Here is a 22,380-nt window from a genome sequence, read left to right on the forward strand (position 1 = left end):
AGCTAACACTACCCCCCAGCTTCGTGTCATCCGCAAACTTGGAGATGTTGCATTCAATTCCCTCGTCCAAATCATTAATATATATCGTAAATAGCTGGGGTCCCAGCACTGAGCATTGCGGTACCCCACTAGTCACTGCCTGCCATTGTGAAAAGGATCCGTTTACTCCTACTCTTTGCTTCCTGTCTGCCAGCCAGTTCTCTATCCACATCAATACTGAACCCCCAATACCGTGTGCTTTAAGTTTGTATACTAATCTCTTATGTGGGACCTTGTCGAAAGCCTTCTGAAAGTCCAGATATAACACATCCACTGGTTCTCCCTTATCCACTCTACTAGTTACATCCTCGGAAAATTCTATAAGATTCGTCAGACATGATTTACCTTTCATAAATCCATGCTGTCTTTGTCCAATGATTTCACCAATTTCCAAATGTCCTGCTATCCCATCTTTAATAACTGATTCTAGCAGTTTCCCCACTACCAACGTTAGACTAACTGGTCTGTAATTCCCCGTTTTCTCTCTCTCCTCCCTTTTTAAAAAGTGGGGTTACATTAGCTACCCTCCAATCCTCAGGAACTACTCCAGAATCTAAAGAGTTTTGAAAAATTATCACTAATGCATCCACTATTTCTGGGGCTACTTCCTTAAGTACTCTGGGATGCAGCCTATATGGCCCTGGGGATTTATTGGCCTTTAATCCATTCAATTTACCTAACACCACTTCCCGGCTAACCTGGATTTCATTCAGTTCCTCCATCTCATTTGACCCCCGGTCCCATGCTATTTCCGGCAGATTATTTATGTCTTCCTTAGTGAAGACAGAAGCAAAGTAGTTATTCAATTGGTCTGCCATGTCCTTGTTCCCCATGATCAATTCACCTGTTTCTGACTGCAAGGGACCTACATTTGTTTTAACCGATGTTGGGGAAGTCCAGAACTAAGGGTCACAGTTTAAGGATAAGAGGGAAGTCTTTTAGGACCGAGATGAGAAAATCATTTTTTACACAGAGAGTGGTGAATCTCTGGAATTCTCTGCCACAGAAGGTAGTTGAGGCCAGTTCATTGGCTATATTTAAGAGGGAGTTAGATGTGGCCCTTGTGGCTAAAGGGATCGGGGGGGTATGGAGAGAAGGCAGGGATGGGATACTGAGTTGGATGATCAGCCATGATCATATCGAATGGCAGTGCAGGTTCGAAGGGCCGAATGGCCTACTCCTGCACCTATTTTCTATGTTTCTAAATTGGGTGACGTTTCGGGTAGAGACCCTTCTTTAGATTTCCTCTGGTTTTAGTTTTTTAGTTTAATTTAAAGATACAACATGGAAACAGGCCCTTCGGCCCACCGAGTCCTCGCCGACCACCGTTCACCCGTACACTAGTTCTATCCCACACATTAGCGACATAAGTCAAGAGTCAAGATTGTTTTATTCTCTCATGTCCCAATGAAATCCTTACTTGCAACAGCACAACACAATATGTAAACATAGCACTCTGTAAACAATGTTATAAACGAGAAAACAAAACTGTATATTTATATATGAATATATAACTATATATACACACACACACACACACAATTTTTCCTCCTTGGATTAATAAAGTATTATCGTATAGTATCGTGTGTGTAGGAAAGAACTACAGATGCTGGTTTAAACTGAAGATAGACACAAAAAGCTGAAGTAACTCAACAGGTCAGACAGAATCTCTGGACAAAAGGAAAATATTACGTTTTGGGTTGGGTCTAAAAAAGGTTCTTGGAATGTGGAAGGAAACGAGCACCCGGAGAAAACCCATGCGATCAAAGGGAAAAGGAGCAAACTCCATACTGACAGCACCCATATTCAGGATCAATCCGGGTCTCTGGCAATTTTAGACAGCAACTTTATGGCCAATGTACTGCCCCATAGTCTTGAACTGAATTAAAACCTACAGTAGCTGTAAAGGGGGACATAGCATCACTTAGAGATGTAAGACTGAAAATGGATAGTTTCTTTTTTTTTTTAGTAACCAAAGTTATCAATGTATAATTTTACTTCGGAGTCACGTGAGCGATTCCGTGAAGAACCCGCTCAGCACGCATACGCGGCATTACGCCAGCAGTGCAACAAGCGGCTACAGCGGGAGTCAGGCGCTCCCGCTGCAATTTAAAAGGCGGACCATCTGGTAAGTGAACTGAGGTCGGCTTTACCTACCAAAGAAGAGCCGTCTGATTTCTCTTTCAGAAATGAGTACACCAAAGTCAAGGCTTTCAAAGAAATCTGTCCCCCGTTCGACTCCACCAAAGGAGCGTTCCATCAGGGGGGGGGGCAGCAACAGGCGGTAGGAACGCTAACCGAGCGGTCCGCTATCCCCGACACCGTGCTACCAGGAAGAGCGTCCAGCTGGTGGTTTCTGACACGTAGGACGGGGACGTCTCTCCACCCGGGCGGGGGAGAGACAGCCGCCTGAGCCGCGTGGAGCGGCTCTTGGAGCAGGTGCTCCAGCGAGGTGCGCCCCAGGAGGGGCGCTCTTGCTGAGGGAGGTCAGGCACTCCCTCCACAGTGCCTTGTGCACTGTCCATTGCTTCCTCCTTCCCAGAGGATAGCTTTGGTGACCAGGACTGGGCTGGTCAAGAAGAGGGGACGATGGCTGAAGATCTCAGGAGTATGCAAGGGGTGCAGGAACAGGAAGAGCTGCTTGGTGTAGTGGACCACTACGTGGCAACCCCACGTGCAGGAAGACCGTTGGAAGCCAAATTAGCGGCCAGCATCAACCACCTCTCCAACAGGGCTCTACAGGAGCAGGTGGTCAATGATGCTTTGGAAACATATACAGCGCCATAGAACTGTGAGTCCCTCAAAGTGCCAGCTGTAAACAGCCAAATCTGGGGGCACGTTGGGTCAAACATCTGACACCATGAGCTAAAACTGCAGCGGATCCTCAGGCTCCTGACGTTGGCCATCACTTCGTTTGCTTGTTCCGTGGACAACACCGAGATGACCACCACTCAACAGGATACTCTCGCGCTGTTGTACAATACGCAATTTGAGATTAACAACCTGCGTAAAGAAATAATAAAAACCTGCCCTCAATCCTAAATTTGCGGGGTTGTGCAAAACCCCAGCCTCTGAGCCAGACATACTGCTCTTTGGCAATGACCTACCTAAGCGAATGAAGGATATGGCCGAGGCCTCAAAAAATCATGGTTTCATGAAGGCAGGGCACGGGATGAGCAAACCTAGAGCAATAAACACCAAGTGGCAGCACTCCGTCGCGTCCACCAGTCGACGTCCACCATATAGGACTGGTGAAAGCTCGGGTTCCGCATTCTATCACCGTAAGTCTTTTTTAGACCAGAGCCCAGAGCGGACCCCATGGAAAATGCACCACCCCCTAACGTCAACGCCACATCAGACAACACGCAAGCCTTGTGGGACCGGCGGGAACCAGAGGAAATACCCATAACCATGGAGGTAGGTGGGTCTGGTTCCTACCAGCATATAGAAAGAAGGGGCTTAATACTAACAGGGGGGAAGATTACACCAGTTTAAAGCAGCATGGGAGTCTATCACGAGTGATCAGTATATACTCAATGGCATTAGTGGATACAAAATACAATTCATAACTGGTAAATTGCCACCAGTTCAACATTTACCCCAAAGAGTATTTTCCCTCTCGGTGAAAGAAAAACGAGAGGGACAAGTTGAACTGATGAGACTAATTACAAAGGGTATCATTGAAAAAACAAAACATGAACCCTTGGAATTTGTATCAAATATATTCACTAAAACCAAAAAAGATGGTGGATGTTGCATCATCATTGACTTAACATTACTAAATATGTTTGTTAAGTATATACATTTCAAAATGGAAACGTTTGTTAGTGCCAAACAACTAATTTCCAAAGGATACCACATGGGCAAGCATTGATCTTAAAAATGCTTATTATTAAGTACCTATTCACAAGGATCATAGCAGATACTCGAAGTTTACCTGGATGGGGCAATAATGGCAGTTTAAAGCGTTACCCAATGGGTTAACATCAGCCTTAAGATTATTCACTAAGATACTAAAACCAGCCTTGGCAATATTAAGAAGACAAAAACATATTGTCATGGCATATCTTGATGATATCTTAATAGTAGGCAAAACCATGGAATTGACTATGTCAGCTGTATCAGCTACCAAACAGTTGTTCGAAACCTTGGGATTTGTCTTACATCCAGATAAATCTAAGTTGAAGCCATCCACAACTATGGACTACTTGGGCTTCACAATTAATTCAGTCCATATGACTAACTTTGCCAAGAGACAAAACAGTTGCATTAGCACAATCATGCAACAATCTAATGGTCACCAAACGACCAACTACTCGACAAGTAGCAAGAGTAATTGGGAAAATGGTAGCAGCATTTCCGGCTACGCAATTCAGACCTTTGCACTATCAAAACTTACAAAGAGCAAAGAAACAGGGACTAAACCGACATGCAGGTCATTATGATCATGTCATGAAGTTACCCACTGAAGCAATATCAGAACTACAGTGGTGGGCAGAAAACGTTTGGCATAGTTTCAGCCCTATTATCATCACTAACCCTATGCTAGTTATCCAAACAGATGCCAGTGCTCAAGGCTGGGGAGCAACTAACGCCATATCCAGCACAGGTGGTAGATGGACTAACCCCGAGTCATCATTACTACTTACACTGGGCATAAATTATCTAGAGATGTTGGGTGCCTTCTATGGTTTAAAAGCATATGCATCAAATATGCATCACTTGCATGTTCAGTTACAAATAGATAATACTACGGTGGTGGCCTACATTAACCATATGGGCGGCATAAAATCGTTATCATGCGACAAGTTGGTTAACACAATTTGGCAATGGTGTGTCGAAAGACATATTTGGCCATCAGCAACTTGCCTACCAGGTTAGCTAAATACAGTGGCAGACACCAGGTCACGTAAATTTAATGACAACACCGAATGGATGTTAAACCCCAAAATATTTGCAAAAATTGTCAAGCAATATGGCACGCCAGATATCGATTTATTCGCATCAAGGCTAAATCACCAGGTACCTATGTATGTCTCCTGGGAACCAGACCCTGAGACAGCAGCGGTAGATGTGTTTGCGCTGGATTGGGGAAATGTCTTCTTCTATGCATTTCCTCCCTTCTGCCTCATTAGTCGGGTACTACGCAAAATACAAATGGACTCTGCTTCAGGTATTTTGATAGTACCCGACTGGCCTACGCAGCCATGGTTCCCAATACTCCATGACATGGTTGTTGGAACTCCGATGACATTTCCCAGTGACCCAGAATTATTACAACACCCAGTGTCTGGCATAAGCCACCCATGCCATGAAAAAAATCAAACTCCTGGGTTACAGATTCTGAACAGACCATTGCTGGGACTGGGATTATCAGAACAAACTGTCAACACCATGTCGGCATCCCTCCAAACATCCACCAAAAAACAGTACTTGACCAATATCAAAAAATGGGAAAAGTACTGCCTGGATACAGGGACCACCTACACAACTGCATCAGTCACCAACGTACTGAAATTCCTGGCCAAACTTCACTATGAAGAATGACACGGATACAGTGCCATCAACACAGCGAGAAGTGCCCTGTCTGCCAACTTAACACTAGCACCTGGACAACAGGCCATGGGATCTCACCCGCTGGTGGTAAAATTAATGAAAGGCATTTACAATACCAACCCCCCTAGACCAAGGTACACCCATATATGGGATGTCAGTGCGGTCCTGACTTACCTCAGGGGATGGCCACCAGCCAGATCCCTCAGCCTGGAACAATTGACACTCAAAACGCTCATGTTAATGGCACTTGTATCCGCACAGAGGGTCCAGTCTCTACATCGGTTACGATTGGACCACATGATTACAGCTCCAGACCAGATCTCGTTTATGATCTAAGGACTGATCAAACAGAGCAGGCCAGGAACGCCTAGTCCAGTCGTGATATTCCGGGCTTACCCACCAGAACCACGGTTATGTGTCATGACCCACCTACTATCTTATATAGACACAACTAACAATATTCTAGGGAGTGAAAACGCCTTGTGGGTCAGTCATAAAAAACCTCATGGTCGGGTGACGAGCCAAACCATTTCGAGATGGCTCAAGCAGGTGCTAAAAGCTGCCGGGATTGACACTAACTTATATAAATCTCACTCCAACAGGGCAGCATCCACATCAATGGCGGAAAGAATGAACGTGCCGATGGACCACATCCTGGCTACAGCAGGATGGGAAAGGGAAACCATGTTCAGGACTTTTTATCACAAGCCGTTGGCAAAACCTGTGTTATATGCAGAAACAATTTTACAGTCTGCAAATATTTAATTTAAGCCCAGGGGAGCAATTTTCTTTTTGTTGTTATTGTTAATAAATACCGTTTTTGTTTTTCATAAAACAGATTCATTGGTTGATTACGATAACACACTTCCTCCCTCAAAGACTTCGGCAATGATGTAGTAATAACTGTTACACGGTTTGAAATCACAGAGCTTTGAAATCTTCATGGAATCACTCACGTGACTCCGAAGTCAATAGTAAGATTAAACAAGAACTTACCAGTTTGAAGTTTGATCTGTATTTTATGAGGAGTTACGATGAGGAATTACGTGCCCTCCGCTCCCACCCTCAATAATATGGGTCAAATTCATAAACTGATGTCTCCTTCTCTTTACTATGTTTACTTCAATAACTGTGTCTATCTGTGATTCCACACCGCTGCTTTGAAGTATGCCGCGCATGCGTGCTAAGCGGGTTCTTCACGTAATCCCTCATAAAATACAGATCAAACTTCAAACTGGTAAGTTCTCGTTTAATCTTACTATTTTTTTGTGTGTTGGAAAATAAAATATAGTGGCACAGCTGGTGGACCTGCTGCCTCACACGCCAGGGATCTGTGTTCGATCCTGTCCTCGGGCACTGTCTGTGTTGAATTTGCACATTCTCCCTGCAAGCATGTAGGTTTCCTCCCACATCCCAAAGATGCATTGGCTTTGTAGGTTAACTTGTCTGTAAAATTGCTCTCAAATGTGTAGGGAGTGGGTGAGGAAAGTGGGATAAAAGAACTTGTGTGAATGGGGAGACAAAAATGCTGGAGAAATGCTGAAAAAAAACAGAAATATTTCAGTTTAACATCTCATTTGAGAGATGACACATGACAATGCATCATGTTGTCAATACTACAGTGGGATGTCATCACTGTTTACAGAGTTACGTCACAGCGCCTGAGATGCTTAAGAATGAACTGCAGATGCTGGAAAAATCGAAGGTAGATAAAAATGCTGGAGAAACTCAGCGGGTGAGGCAGCATCTATGGAGCGATGGGATAAGTGACGTTTCGGGTCGAGACCCTTCTTCAGACTGATGTGGTGGCGGGGAGAAGAAAGGGAGGCGGAGACAGTGGACTGTGGGAGAACTGGGAAGGAGAGGGGAAAGAGGGAAAAAGCAGGGACTACCTGAAATTGGAGGTCAATTTTCATACCCCTGGGGAGTTAACTGCCCAAGCAAACTATGAGGTGCTGCTCCTCCAATTTACAGTGGACCTCACTCTGGCCATGGAGGAGGCCCAGGACAGAAAATTTGGAATGGGAAGGGGAGTTGAAGTCCTGAGCCACCGGGAGATCAGGTTGGTTATTGCGAACTGTGCGGTGTTGGGCAAAGCGATCGCCAAGCCTATGCTTGGTCTCACCGATTTAGAGCAACTGACACCTAGAGCAGCGATGAAGATGAAGGAGGTGCAGGTGAACCTCTGCCGCACCTGGAAAGACGGCTTGGGTCCTTCAATGGAGTCAAGGGTAAAGCGACAAGTGTAGCCTTTCCTGCGGTTGCAAGGGAAAGTGCCAGGAGAGCGGGTGGTTTGGGTGGGAAGGGACAAAATGACCAGGGAGTTACGGAAGGAGCGGTCTCTGCGGAAATTACATTCTTTGCCAAGTGTAAAAGGAGATGAGATACTGTATTGTAATTTTGCTGCATGTCATTGTGGTATATATCATGTCTTGATTGGTGAATATGTTTAGTTTGTGACTTTATTTGAAGCAGAAATAATACGTGAATTCTTCATTGACCATAATTCTGACTGGTAACTACGCACTTCGTCATAGCTCATTGTCATGCAAGCCATCTTAAATGACCTCCTAAACTGTCATTTCTAACCTAAAAGGCTGCCTAGGTTGCCCGGCTGGCACCAGGGAAAAAAAGTTAAGCGGAGGCCTGCCTACACCAAGAGACCCAGGTTTGATCCCGACTACGGGTGCTGTCTGTACGGAATTTTACGTTCTCCCCTTGGCCGCATGGTTTTTTTTTCTAAGATCTTCCGTTTCCTCACACACTCCAAAGATGTACAGGTATGTAGCTTGTTATAAGTGTAAATTGTTCTTAGTGTGTTGTAGGATAGTGTTAATGTGTGGGGATCGTTGGTCAGTGCGGATTTGGTGGGCTGAAGGGCCTGTGTCTGCATTGTATCTCTAAACTAAACTAAATTAAACCTAATGTAAGCTAGTTGCATCCCAGCCTGGTTTGGCCACTTCAAATGCCCTGGAAAAAAGAAGTTTTGAGAGAGTGGTAGACATTACCTGGTCACTGGTGCTTATCTCTCCTCCGTCAAAGGGTTTTATAGGAGGTGCTGCCAATATCAACAAGCATCTTAGCCATGCTTTCATTCGGTGCTATCATCATGAGGACGGTCCAGGAGCCTGAAAACCGTGACTGCCAGGTTCAAGAGTAGCTTCTTCCCTGCAACCATCAGGCTCTTGAATGCTACCAAACATTAACCTCAGCAACTATGATATCATTGGACTGTGTCATTGGTTGTACTATGTACTTTGGCTTTTGCACTATTATGGTTTGCGAGTATGAAAATTGATTGTATTTTTGATTCTATTTTATGTGTCTTTTTGCTTTTATGAGTCTGTTAACCTGTAGCAGGTAAGAATTTCATTGTTCATTTGTCAATATGTATGACATTGTAGAGGCACCAAACGTGGTGAACAAATGGGTTACTTTATTCAGGCATAAAAGGTTTGTTATACATGCACGTTGGTCTTCTAACATAAAGTTGTTACTGCTGCGAGGCTAGTGCCTCGTGGGCTCGAGGAGAGCCCCTGCTGAGGTGGAAAGACACTCGCCCGTAGAGAGAAGGGAGCTGGTCAGCTCAAAGTAAAAGAGAGGGTTGTCCAAGGGTTCATTATATGTCCCAGGACACACCCCTGTACCCCGTGACAACTCCTCCCTTCCATTGCTCAGTCATGTGACTGACTGCTGAAGGTTCGTGTAGCTAGTGGCCCACGACAAAACGCCACATCCTGACTCGTAAACTAACAGGCAGACAGTGAGGGCAGACGTCGAAAAGGGATGGACCGCACTCACCTTTTACCATCCGGTGCGCAAGCGTGGTCGAGGGCGGCTCTTACTGTAGGTCGGGGGCACCCCGGCTGTGGGTTGGGATGGTGGGAACCACGGGTACAACCGACGCTCCGGCTGTGGGCCATCCTGATGTATGCCGAGGGGTGCAAGGAGACCAACGCAAAAGCCGCAGGACAGACGAGGTATAGACCAGTCACGTCGACCAGCAGGGGATCACAACAAGTCGTCGGCAACAAGTCGTGTAGCTAATAGCCCAACTACCGGGTGCCGCCACAACATTAATACCTTGACATTTATCGCATCGAATCATAAATGTAAAGGGCTACAAGCCAGTTTTAAGCAAAAAATGAACCCCATATAATTCTGTCGGGATGCTGAACTAAGTACTGTACTACAAATCTAACAAAGACAGATATTACTTCAGATATTCAACAACACTCAACTACTTTTTGTACTTGTACATTAGCTTTGTGAATATCTATCCCTGTCATAAAATATATTTTGAATTCGAGTTCTCCAATCTTATATCTTGGATCACTGGGATCTGTTTAGGGGTAAGGGGGAACTGTACAAAAGGGACGGATTGCATCTTAACAGGTGTGGGACCAGCATTCTGGCAGGCAGGTTTGCCACTGCTACACAGGTGGTTTTAAACTGAATAAGGGGGGTGGGGTGTCGAATGGGATAGTGGAAGATGGAGTTAAAGGGAAAGGGTTTCTTAAATGTGTGAGCGTAGAGACAGAGGGGTGTAAAATGAGGGTAGAAGCAATAGGTAGCAGGGTGAAAAGTAAAAGTGGCAGCACGGCAAATCCAGGGCAAAAATTAAAAAGGGCCACTTTTCAGCATAATAGTATAAGGGGTAAGAGTGTTGTAAAAACAAGCCTGAAGGCTTTGTGTCTCAATGCAAGGAGCATTTGTAATAAGGTGGATGAGTTGAATGTGCAGATAGCTATTAATGACTATGATATAGTTGGGATCACGGAGACATGGCTCCAGGGTGACCAAGGCTGGGAGCTGAACATCCAGGGATATTCAATATTCAGGAGGGATAGACAGAAAGGGAAAGAAGGTGGGGTACCGTTGCTGGTTAGAGAGCAGATTAATGCAATAGAAAGGAAGGACATTAGCTTTGAGGATGTGGAATCGATATGGGTAGAGCTGCGAAACACTAAGGGGCAGAAAATGCTAGTGGGAGTTGTGTACAGGCCACCTAACAGTAGTAGTGGAGTTGGGGATGGCATCAAACAGGAAATTAGAAAAGCGTGCAACAAAGGTAAAACAGTTATAATGGGTGACTTCAATCTACATATAGATTGGGTGAATCAAATTGGCAAGGGTGCTGAGGAAGAGGATTTCTTGGAATGTATGCGGGATAGTTTTCTAAACCAACATGTAGAGGAACCAATGAGAGAGCAGGCTATTCTAGACTGGGTATTGAGTAATGAGGAAGGGTTAGTTAGCAGTCTTGTTGTGCGCAGCCCCTTGGGCAAGAGTGACCATAATATGGTTGAGTTCTTCATTAGGATGGAGAGTGACATCGTTGATTCAGAAACAAGGGTCCTGAACTTAAAGAAAGGTAACTTTGAGGGTATGAGATGTGAATTGGCCAAGATAGACTGGCGATTGATTCTTAATGCATTGACGGTGGATATGCAATGGAAGGCATTTAAAGACTGCATGGATGAACTACAACAATTGTTCATCCCAGTTTGGCAAAATAATAAATCCGGGAGGGTAGTGCATCCGTGGGTAACAAGGGAAATCAGGGATAGTATCAAAACAAAAGATGAAGCGTACAAATTAGCCAGAAAAAGCAGCCTACCAGAGGACTGGGAGAAATTCAGAGACCAGCAGAGGAGGACAAAGGGCTTAATTAGGAAAGGGAAAAGAGATTATGAAAGAAAACTGGCAGGGAACATAAAAACTGACTGCAAAAGCTTTTATAGATATGTGAAGAGAAAAAGATTAGTTAAAACAAATGTAGGTCCCTTGCAGTCAGAAACAGGTGAATTGATCATAGGGGACAAGGACAAGGCATACCAATTGAATAACTAGTTTGGTTCTGTCTTCACTAAGGAAGACATAAATAATCTGCCGGAAATAGCTGGGGTTCGGGGGTCAAATGAGATGGAGGAACTGAGTGAAATCCAGGTTAGCCGGGAAGTGGTGTTAGGTAAATTGAATGGATTAAAGGCCGATAAATCCCCAGGACCAGATAGGCTGCATCCCAGAGTACTTAAGGAAGTAGCCCTAGAAATAGTGGATGCATTAGTGATAATTTTTCAAAACTCTTTAGATTCTGGAGTAGTTCCTGAGGATTGGAGGGTAGCTAATGTAACACCACTTTTTAAAAAGGGAGGGAGAGAGAAAACGGGGAATTACAGACCTGTTAGTCTAATGTCGGTAGTGGGGAAACTGCTAGAATCAGTTATTAAAGATGGGATAGTAGCACATTTGGAAAGTGATGAAATCATTGGACAAAATTAGCATGGATTTATGAAGGGTAAATCATGTCTGACGAGTCTTGTAGAATTTTTCGAGGATGTAACTAGTAGAGTGGATAAGGGAGAACCAGTGGATGTGTTATATCTGGACTTTCAGAAGGTTTTCGACAAGGTCCCACATAAGAGATTAGTATACAAACTTAAAGCACACGGTATTGGGGGTTCAGTATTGATGTGGATAGAGAACTGGCTGGCAGACAGGAAGCAAAGAGTAGGAGTAAACGGATCCTTTTCACAATGGCAGGCAGTGACTAGTGGGGTACCACAAGGCTCAGTTCTGGGACCCCAGCTATTTACGATATATATTAATGATTTGGAGGAGGGAATTGAATGCAACATCTCCAAGTTTGCGGATGGCACGAAGCTGGGGGGCGGTGTTAGCGGTGAGGAGGATGCTAGGAGGCTGCAAGGTGACTTGGATAGGCTGGGTGAGTGGGCAAATGCATGGCAGATGCAGTATAATGTGGATAAATGTGAGGTTATCCACTTTGGTGGCAAAAACAGGAAAGTAGATTATTATCTGAATGGTGGCCGATTAGGAAAGGTGGAGATGCAACGAGACCTGGGTGTCATGGTACACCAGTCATTAAAAGTAGGCATGCATGTCCAGCAGGCAGTGAAGTAGGCAAATGGTATGTTAGCATTCATAGCAAAAGGGTTTGAGTATAGCAGCAGGGAGGTTCTACTGCAGTTGTACAGGGTCTTGGTGAGACCACACCTGGAGTATTGCGTACAGTTTTAGTCTCCTAATCTGAGGAATGACATTCTTGCCATAGAGGGAGTACAGAGAAGGTTCACCAGACTGATTCCTGGGATGTCAGGACTTTCATATGAAGAAAGACTGGATAGACTTGGTTTGTACTCGCTAGAATTTAGAAGGTTGAGGGGGGATCTTATAGAAACGTACAAAATTCTTAAGGGGTTGGACAGGCTAGATGCAGGAAGATTGTTCCCGATGTTGGGGAAGTCCAGAACAAGGGGTCACAGTTTAAGGATAAAGGGGAAATCTTTTAGGACCGAGATGAGGAAACCCTTTTTCACACAGAGAGTGGTGAATCTCTGGAATTCTCTGCCGCAGAAGGTAGTTGAGGCCAGTTGATTGGCTATATTTAAGAGGGAGTTAGATATGGCCCTTGTGGCTAAAGGGATCAGGGGGTATGAAGGCAGGAACAGGATACCGAGTTGGATGATCAGCCATGATCATATTGAATGGCGGTGCAGGCTCGAAGGGCCGAATGGCCTACTCCTGCACCTATTTTCTATGTTTCTATGTTTCTATCTGAAAGGTATGATTTCAAACTGCCACAATTGAACTCCATATTCAACTCCATATATTCATATGGAAGTCCCTTCATATATAATATGACCTATATCCACATTAGTTCTATATGTTTTGAGGAGGCCTCAGTGGGACCCACAAATTCTGCCCTAGATGGGAGAGTTGGGGCAGGTGAGGAGGTATTTTAGGAGATGTCTGTTCCTACTTGTAAATGATTATGTTACACAGGTCTGGAGTTTAAAGTCATCTTTAATTGTAACACATAGTATAGCGGCACAGCAGGTTGTTAGTTGTTAACTCATCACTACCGCTTCCAAGACTGCTTAATGTAGGAAGTGGGTGTTAATATGAAGCATACATAAGGTGGGGTTAATGATGCTACTCTACTATGATTGGTTCACATGCAATAACCAATTTACATCCTTCCCCGTAAAGAGTGAATATAATAAAGCACAGGTAAGACGCGCGAATTTAAACGTACTCGCCGTATCTGTCAAGCGGTCTACTAATACAACCCGAACATGTACGAACCAACCCCTCTCCCTCCTTACCAGAAGAATTAGTGGGGTAGGGAGGCAGTGAACCCGGAAGGAAGAAGGCAGCTGGGGACGCTTTAGGCTCTGGCTTAAGACCAGAAGAAATGCAAGTTCCGGGTTCCAGAGGTCACCTATGTCGGACACGTGTTCACTTCTGATGGTCTTAAGCCAGACCCGAAGAAGACTGCTGCCATCAGAGAAATGCCAGCCCCCACCGACGTGCTAAGCCGACAACGATTTCTGGGTATGTTGAATTATCTAGGAAAGTTCATACCGAACCTCAGCGAACTTAGTTCACCACTGAGACATCTGACCTGCAAGGACACTGAGTGGACCTGGTACCAGCAACATCAACGGGTTTTCGATCTTTTAAAAGTCCAGCTGGCCAGCGATCACTTCTGACACCATGTAAATGATTATGTTACACAGTTCTGGAGTTTAAAGTCATCTTCAATTGTAACACATAGTATAGCGGTACAGCAGGTTGTTAATTGTTAATTCATCACTACTGCTTCCAAGACTACCTAATGTAGGAAGTGGGTGTTAATATAAAGCACTAGACCAAGTGGGACCCGTTGGGTCCCAGCATCACACGGGAGGGCTGGTCACCCAACGCAATATTCCACCTCTCCACCAATTTCAATATTGCTGGCCAGTGGTGGGGGGATGAGGCTTTCTGTTACGCTAGTTCGTACTATTTGTTGATCACTCACACCCTCCACCACACACACACACACACACACACACACACACACACACACACACACACACACACACACACACACACACACACTCATTCACACACACACACTCATTCACATTCACACACACACACACACATACACACACACACACACACACAAACACCCACACACACTCATTCACACACACACAGACACACGCACACAGACTCATTCACACACACATCCTCATTCGCACACACACACTAACTCACACTCACCCAATACTACAATTTCAAGTAACTTCAGAATGTGTTGAATATACAGTGTGTAAAATGAATGTTTAAAGCCTCCTGTAGAAGCTGCTGCTGCTGAAGCAAAAACGTGCTTTAAATAACATCCAACAAACACACTCACCATCGACAGAGCAATCGGCTCTCTTGAATTATTCAACGGTGCCTGCACTCGGCGCCATCATGACGTCACCCTCTCACTTCTTGCCACGAACCAGAAATGACGCACTCAGCGCCAGCATGTCGCTAACCGGAAATGACGTCATCGGCCCCATCTTGCAACTAAGCAAAAATCACAGAATGAGCGTCAATTTTGAAATTAAACAGTCCTGATCTAATAAAATGTTTATTCACGCTTCATCCATCCGAAAACTGTTGCAAGCAAGCCCTTTAAAAGCCAACCCAATTGGTCAAACACTTTGCAAACAACAAACACATTTGCTGAAAACCACATCCCGGGGACTCACTGTGGAGTAGACGTGCATTCAGTGTTATTCGCAACTCAGAGAGCCACGAACCCTCACTTCCTCCGTCTGGCAGAGACTGAATGAGGCACGACATTTCTGGGTTTTATAGGGTGGAGCGGGGGCAGCAGAGAGAATGGTGATTTTTTTTTTAAACTTTAATATCTCTCTGACTTTTCATCGATGGGAAAAATCCTCCAGTCCAGTCTGGCGGAGGGGGGCTCTGAGCGAGGTGGCCAAAAATGACGGCCGTAAGTGATGGCGTTCTCTTGGAAATCACATCGCAATGAGTCAAAAGCAGTCAAGATCTTACTTTTAGTAATATAGATACAGTAAGGTGGGGTTAATGATGCTACTCTACTATGATTGGTTCACATGCAAAAACCAATCTACACTACTGTTTATGCTGGGCTAATGGTCCCAATGAATGTACAAGGCTCTCAATACCATTTCCTGTATGCTCCTACTTCATTTTGAGTGAAAGTTTGTTAAAAAATTTCAAGAAGGCTGTGAGAACATCTTTGAATCTTTTCCTCTGACCATCTAGTATCTTTTAATGATACTTTAATGACTTTGAAATAGAGGGTCTTCTTTGTAAACGTGTTACCATTTAAGTGGGTGGGTGTCAAAAATGAGGCATTATAATTAGATCCTCAATGGTGCAAAAGTTGGCCTGGGTGAGGGCATTGATGTAAGTTCAATAAACCAATAGATTTGGAGCATTTTATGTAGCCAACAATAGACAATAGGTGCAGTAGTAGGCCATTCGGCCCTTTGAACCAGCACCGCCATTCAATGTGATCATGGTTGATTATCCCCAATCAGTAGCCCATTCCTGCCTTCTCCCCATATCCCCTGGCTCCGCTATTTTCAAGAGCCCTATCTAGCTCTCTCTTGAAAGCATCCAAAGAACCTGCCTCCAACGCCCTCTGAGGCAGAGAATTCCACAGACACACCACTCTGTGAGAAAAAGTGTTTCCTCGTCTCTGTTCTAAATGGCTTACTCCTTATTCTTAAACTATGGCCCCTGGTTCTGGACTCCCCCAACAACGGGAACATGTTTCCTGAACCACCACAACATTGGTGTTATTTCGCTAATGTTTTGAGGTGCTCACTGTATGCGTCCATGTCCCTCAGAACCATTGAGGAGGGCAGGCATCACTGCTACCCAGCAGTGAGGCTCTTGATCTCTGAATACTCTTTCTCTCGCAGCTTCAGGCTTTGCTGGTGAACTAAATGCAGCTGTGAATTTCATCATGACGTTGAACTTCATCTATAGTTTGCCAGCCCAGTTTTCTATGTTAGTTTAGAACTGTCACAAATATATCTATGACCTCACAAAATACAGTAAGTATAGATCATCAACTAAAGAAAACTAAAATCTCGATCAAGTGAATTCTTAAACGCGTACATTAATACTACTAATATTAAGGATGTTTGGAGAATTGAAAATCCATCGGGCCGAGAATATTCATTTTACTCACCAGTACGTAAAACTTACTCAAGGACTATTTTTTAGTAGATTCAAAACTTATCCCGTTTACCTATAACTCGCAATATAATAACATCATAATCTCAGACCACGCCCCACTAACATTTATGATCAAACTAAACGGAATGGTAGAGACAGTCACAATGGAGATTTAATCCCCAAATTTTAAAAGATAAGTTATGTAATGAATACCTAGTAAAACAGATTAAAATGTTTTTTGAGGCTAACGACCCTGAAATCTCTGCTTCCCTTCTTTGGGAAACATTTAAAGCATTTGTACGAGGATCATTAATTTCTTCCCAATCATTTTTTAATAAAGAGAATAGGGCGAAACAACAGAAACTGGAAATGGAAATAAAGCAATTAGACACAGAAAATGCAGCAACACCATCCACGATAAAACACAATAAAATTGCAGTACTGAAATATAAACTAAACAAGATATATTCAGACCAAGTTATAAAACTTTATCAACATACAAAACAATTAAATTTGAATTTGGTGATAAACCACAAAAACTATTAGCGCGTCAACTTCGTAAATTGGATGGGGAAAAAACAATATACAAAATTAGAACAGACAAGGGAGAAACATTAACACTGCCTAAAGATATTAATGATAGATTTCTACAATACTACCAAAAATTGTATTCATCTAAAATAACAGAACAATCAACGGGAATGGAAACATTTTTACAGAATTGTAAGCTTGCGGGTCCAGATCAGAAAGAGAGAGAATTACTAGGGGCTGAAATTATAATAAAAGACATCGAAGAGTCAATCAAATCTTTAAAAAATGGAAAGACTGCAGGTCTAAATTCTGAATTTTATAAAAAAAATTATGATTTGCTTTCCCCACGCTTACAGGGAATGTACAAATACGCTTACACTCAACAGAAACTCCCAGAAACTCTAAATGAATCTACAACCATACTCATACCAAAAACGGACAAGGATCTTGAAGACCCAGGTTCATACAGAGCCATAGCCCTCTTAAATACTGATCAGAAAATATTAACTAAAATTCTATCTGATAGATTGAGCTTAGTGATCAGCAAATTAATACATCCCGACCAAACAGGGTTTATCCCAAACCGTTATTCATTTTATAATCTGAGAAGATTATTTAATATTATATACTCCAATAGAATTCCTAATGCAGATCTAGCAATTATTTCGTTAGATGCTGAAAAAGCATTTGACCAGGTAGAATGGCCATATTTATTTTCGGTGATGGACAAATTTCAACCAGGAGAGAAGTACTGTACATGGGTTAAATTGTTATATTCTAATCCAACAGCCAGAATATTAACGAACAAAATGTTATCAACTAAATTTAATCTCTCGAGAGACTGTAGACAAGGATGTTCACTTTCCCCACTATTATTTGCTCTTGCAATCGAACCCCTAGCAGAAAGCGTTAGAAACCATCCAGGAATATATGGATACAATACTAGAGACACAAGGAATAACATTTCCTTATATGCAGATGATGTACTAATATATATTACAAAGTTAGAAACTAGTATTCCAAACCTATTAAATCTAATAACTCAATTTGGTCAGTTTTCGGGATATAGAATTAATTGGAATAAAAGTGAAATCATGCCAATAACAAAATTCAATTTACATACAATACAACAATCCCCTTTTAAAATAGTTAAAGATAAATTTAAATACTTAGGAATCTATGTAACTAAGACATATACCTCTTTATTTAAACTAAATTTCCCACCCTTACTGAATAAACTACATAAGCATATTCAATACTGGAAAACACACACACACACACACACACACACACACACACACTCATACACATGAACACAAACAATAATAGTGCAAACAGACACAACCAATGACCCTAGTCTATGTAGTTCAGAGCTTATTTGGAGGTTGTATTGTTTAATAGTCTGATACAGTAGTTGTAGGGAAGAAGCTGTTCCTGAAAGTGGTGCTGATATTTAAAAAAATCAGCCACCATCTTATTGTCTTTTGCTCACATTTCTTAAGTATTGATATGAGAGAACGCCACAATAACATATATTCACACTAAGACTATCGATCAATGGGTCCCTGGGCATAAACAGTGCCAGGTAGGATTTATTCAGGACTGATCTGGCAACTGTAAACAAGGTATCTATGTAGCAATGTTGGTAGGCAGTAGACTTATTTTGCACCCAATCTATAAGCTCATGTCCTGTCATATCCTTCACTTTGCCAGTCCTTCCATCGTCTTTGCCTGCGGGAATACATAGAACACAGACTGTCTTGGGCTGACAAATGGGGAATAGGACTCACTACGTACAAGTGCCAGGTAATGACCATTTGCATCAAGAGAAGATCTAACCATCTCCCATTGACGTTCCACATGAGAAAATCCTCCACTATCAACATTTTGGGGTCATTATTGACTCGGAAAACAACAAACATCTGAATAGCACTCTTGCCATCCCTTAAATATTTACATTACTGTGCTTCCCTTCTATAAAATTCACTGCAGCAACACCCCCAGACATCCTTGACAGGACTTCCTAAATCTGAAGGACAAAGGCATTACCATTTTACCACTTCTTTGTTGTTTAACCATCTTCCATATACAAGCTTCCTCTGAGTCAGTTAATAGGCTTACCTCTTTGTTCCAGGCCAAATCCTTCAACTGCTCAGCTGCAGAACTGGGAGTATGTTTATCAGGAGAGCAGTATTGGTTCAAGAAGGCAGTCACTGGACTTCCCTTGAATAATTGGGATCGCTATTAAATGCCCATGTTACAGGAATGAATACAAATAAAGTTTCCGCAGTTACAGTTTCCGATTGAGTGTGTTTTACTTTAATTTTGTTTAAGAAGCATATATTTTCAACGCGAATAATAACACTTTTTGTTTGCCAGCGATTGGCCGAAGCTAATCAGGAGGCCATGAAATTACATGAAATGGAGGAATGCAATTATGGGGTTCAGAGACTTGTGCCTGTTTCCTGATCTGAGTGAGTTAAAAAGCATTTCCAGAATTTGTCATATGTAGCAGTTTATTAAAATTTAAAAAAAAAAATCAATCTCAATTGAACTGGAGTGGTGGAAGTTCTGCTACAATTGTATAAAGCCGCTATTAGCATCTGCAGTGTAATGTTCAATACTGGGCACTAATCCACAGGAAATAATACAATGGAGATTTATCATTATACCACATCCAAAGAGATTAACGTATGAGAATATGTTGCAAAGAATAGGCATGTATTCCCTCAGTCTTATAAAGTTGAGGATTATTTTAATTAAGATGTTTAAGACAGTGTTAAAGGAGTTTGTGGAAATGATAGAAAAAAAAAACATTTCTCTGGCGTGGGAAACATAAACAATGATACAAATGAAAGTCAGTCATTCAGAGGTGATGATCTGTTGGCACAGTGCTGCAGCAGTTAGTGATGCTGCCCCATTGTTCCAAGGGCTCAGGTTCAATCCTAATCTCCAGTGCTATCTGAGACCACATGGGTTTCTGCCAAGTGATTCAGTTCCCTCTCACATCCAAAGGGGTTAATTGTCTGAAGGGCCTCAACCTGAAACGTTACCCATTTCTTCTCTCCAGAGAGGCTGCCTGTCCCACTCAGTTACTCCAGCATTTGTGTCTACCTGTGGTTAATTTTGATTACCTAGTGTAGCTGACTGGCAAAAGAATAGCAGAGGAGTTGATCAATAGGTGCAGGACCACAGGAATATTAGAGGGAATATGGGACTGATGGGATGCAACGTACAAAATAGGAACAGTAGTAGATCTTTTGGCCCTTCGAGCCTGTGCTGCCATTCATCAAGATCATGGCTAATCTTCCATCCTAACAAGAACGGAACTCACTATCAAAACATGGAGGGGACGGGGACACAATTTATTGGCGGCCACGCGCGTATATGCACACTCACACACACACGCGAGGCTTCGGAGGCTCAATCCAGCGCTAAAAACGGCGATTTTAAAATCGGGATCACAAAAACTTGGGGGGGGGGGGATGTCCCCCACCTCTCAAAACATGGGGGGGGGACGTGTCCCCTCTGGCCCCCCCGGGTTTTCCGCCCCTGCATCCTAGTGTCACTTTCCATCATTTTCACTATATCTATTGATTACATTAACATCTGGAGGTCAATTGATGTCTGTTTTGCCCTTGGGTAAAGTATTCCAAAGATTTTCCACCTTCTGAGTAAAGTATTTATATTCCTCATCTTGGTGCTAGCTATCCTATCATCAAACTGTGTTCCTGGTACTGCACATTTCAGCCAGGCGAAACGTTATCCCTGCATCTAGTTTATCATGCCCTTTAACAATTCTGCATAGAACTTATGGGTGTAATGACCAACTTCTATCTTGTGTTATGTAAATGATCAAACTGCAGATCAACCATGATATAACTGAATATAGAAAGAGGGACTCAATAATTATCTTCCTGTATTACACAAGGCAAGGCAAGCCTAGCATGATTATCCATTTTATACCTTCCACCACCAAGGTATCATTCTGACTCTAAGACAGTACAAAATGCGGTAACAAAATTTACATGAAATGTAAATCCAAGCCATCAAATGGTGTCGAAATCATAGGAACAATACTCAAACAGGTGTTATTTCTGTTGTCGAAATCCAGCTTGATCTGTTCCCTCTCTTGGAAAAACGAGGGGTCAAGTGCTTAAATTCTCAGCTAATGCCTGGAACTGCAGTGAATCACTGTGCATAAATAGATCAAAGACACAAAGGATTCAAACTGCAAATAAAGCTTACAGCTTGGCTGACAAGATCTCTCTAGGAAGGGATCTAACTTACAATGGCCACATTAATGAGAAAATACAACTGCATAAAAATTGTTGATCAATCCTGGAATAGTTCAGCTAAATAATGAATACATTTAAAAATGAATAAATTCTGCTTCTTCAACAACTATATCTTCATCTCAGCAAAGAACTGAAAGCCTTTAATTCATTAATCATTTACTGGAGATCTGCATTCTCCCCGGGAAGGAATAACAAAACACAACAGCAATCTCCTGCATTTCACAAATAGCATTTTCGTAATGCCCCCTAAATCGCACTAAGCAGTTTCTCTGATAATCCTGTGAAAAGAGCAGATGTCAGTTGCAGATTCAATTTCTTTTGTGAGCACACAAAAGGGCAGCTCCATGGCAGGTTGCTTAGCAGTAAAAGCAAAGCTTTGTTTTCAGCCGATCATCCAAAGGCAGCTGACTCGTCAGCAAAGGCTTCAGTTGTCAGCAACCCAGTTTCAGATTTCCCCAACTGGAAAAGTTCTAAAGCATAAGCAAAGTACCAAAAGTTATTTTTAACGTTGTCAAGCATTCTCACCTCTAATTCAGAAGTTTATAGTTTGAAGTATCACTCCAGAGGACTGAGAGCTTAATCCAGACTGACATTCAGTGTCATACTGTGATGTGCTGCTCAGTTGGGCGTGCCACTCTTTAGATGAAATACTAAACCAAATTCCTGCATTTCATCAGCTGGACTGAGAGAACCCCATCCCATTATTTTGAAGTTCAGCTGATGAAGATAAAACAGTCAAGAAAGGGTTATAAAAAATCACAACTTAACAGTATTCCAAAATGCAAGGATCACTGCTTTTAAATATATTAGGGCTTTTGCTGTGAGACAAAATCAAAGGACAATGTCCAGCAAAGTGATGACCTCAAGCAATGGATCCGTCTGTAAAGGTAACTGCGAGTGAGTATTATGTTGCGAATTACACAAAACTTAT

At 42.8% G+C, this 22,380-nt stretch overlaps 1 protein-coding gene across 2 annotated transcripts in view; it reads right to left on the reverse strand.

Annotated features, from left to right (window-relative positions):
• LOC129698928 (poly(rC)-binding protein 3-like) overlaps positions 1-22,086 on the reverse strand; it is a 215,186-nt gene extending 193,100 nt beyond the window's left edge. Inside the window, exons 1-2 of one of the 2 annotated variants that reach the window (XM_055638404.1) lie at positions 21,975-22,086; positions 14,810-14,967 (exon numbers count right to left, since the gene is read on the reverse strand). The gene's annotated coding sequence lies outside the window, so the exon portion shown is untranslated. The remainder of the gene's footprint in view (positions 1-14,809; positions 14,968-21,974) is intronic. The other variant, XM_055638399.1, reaches the window with a different exon arrangement.
• Between the last annotated feature and the right edge of the window lie 294 nt (positions 22,087-22,380).

This window comes from Leucoraja erinacea, chromosome 7 (genome assembly GCF_028641065.1).
Source record: "Leucoraja erinacea ecotype New England chromosome 7, Leri_hhj_1, whole genome shotgun sequence".
Classification (NCBI taxonomy): domain Eukaryota; kingdom Metazoa; phylum Chordata; class Chondrichthyes; order Rajiformes; family Rajidae; genus Leucoraja; species Leucoraja erinaceus.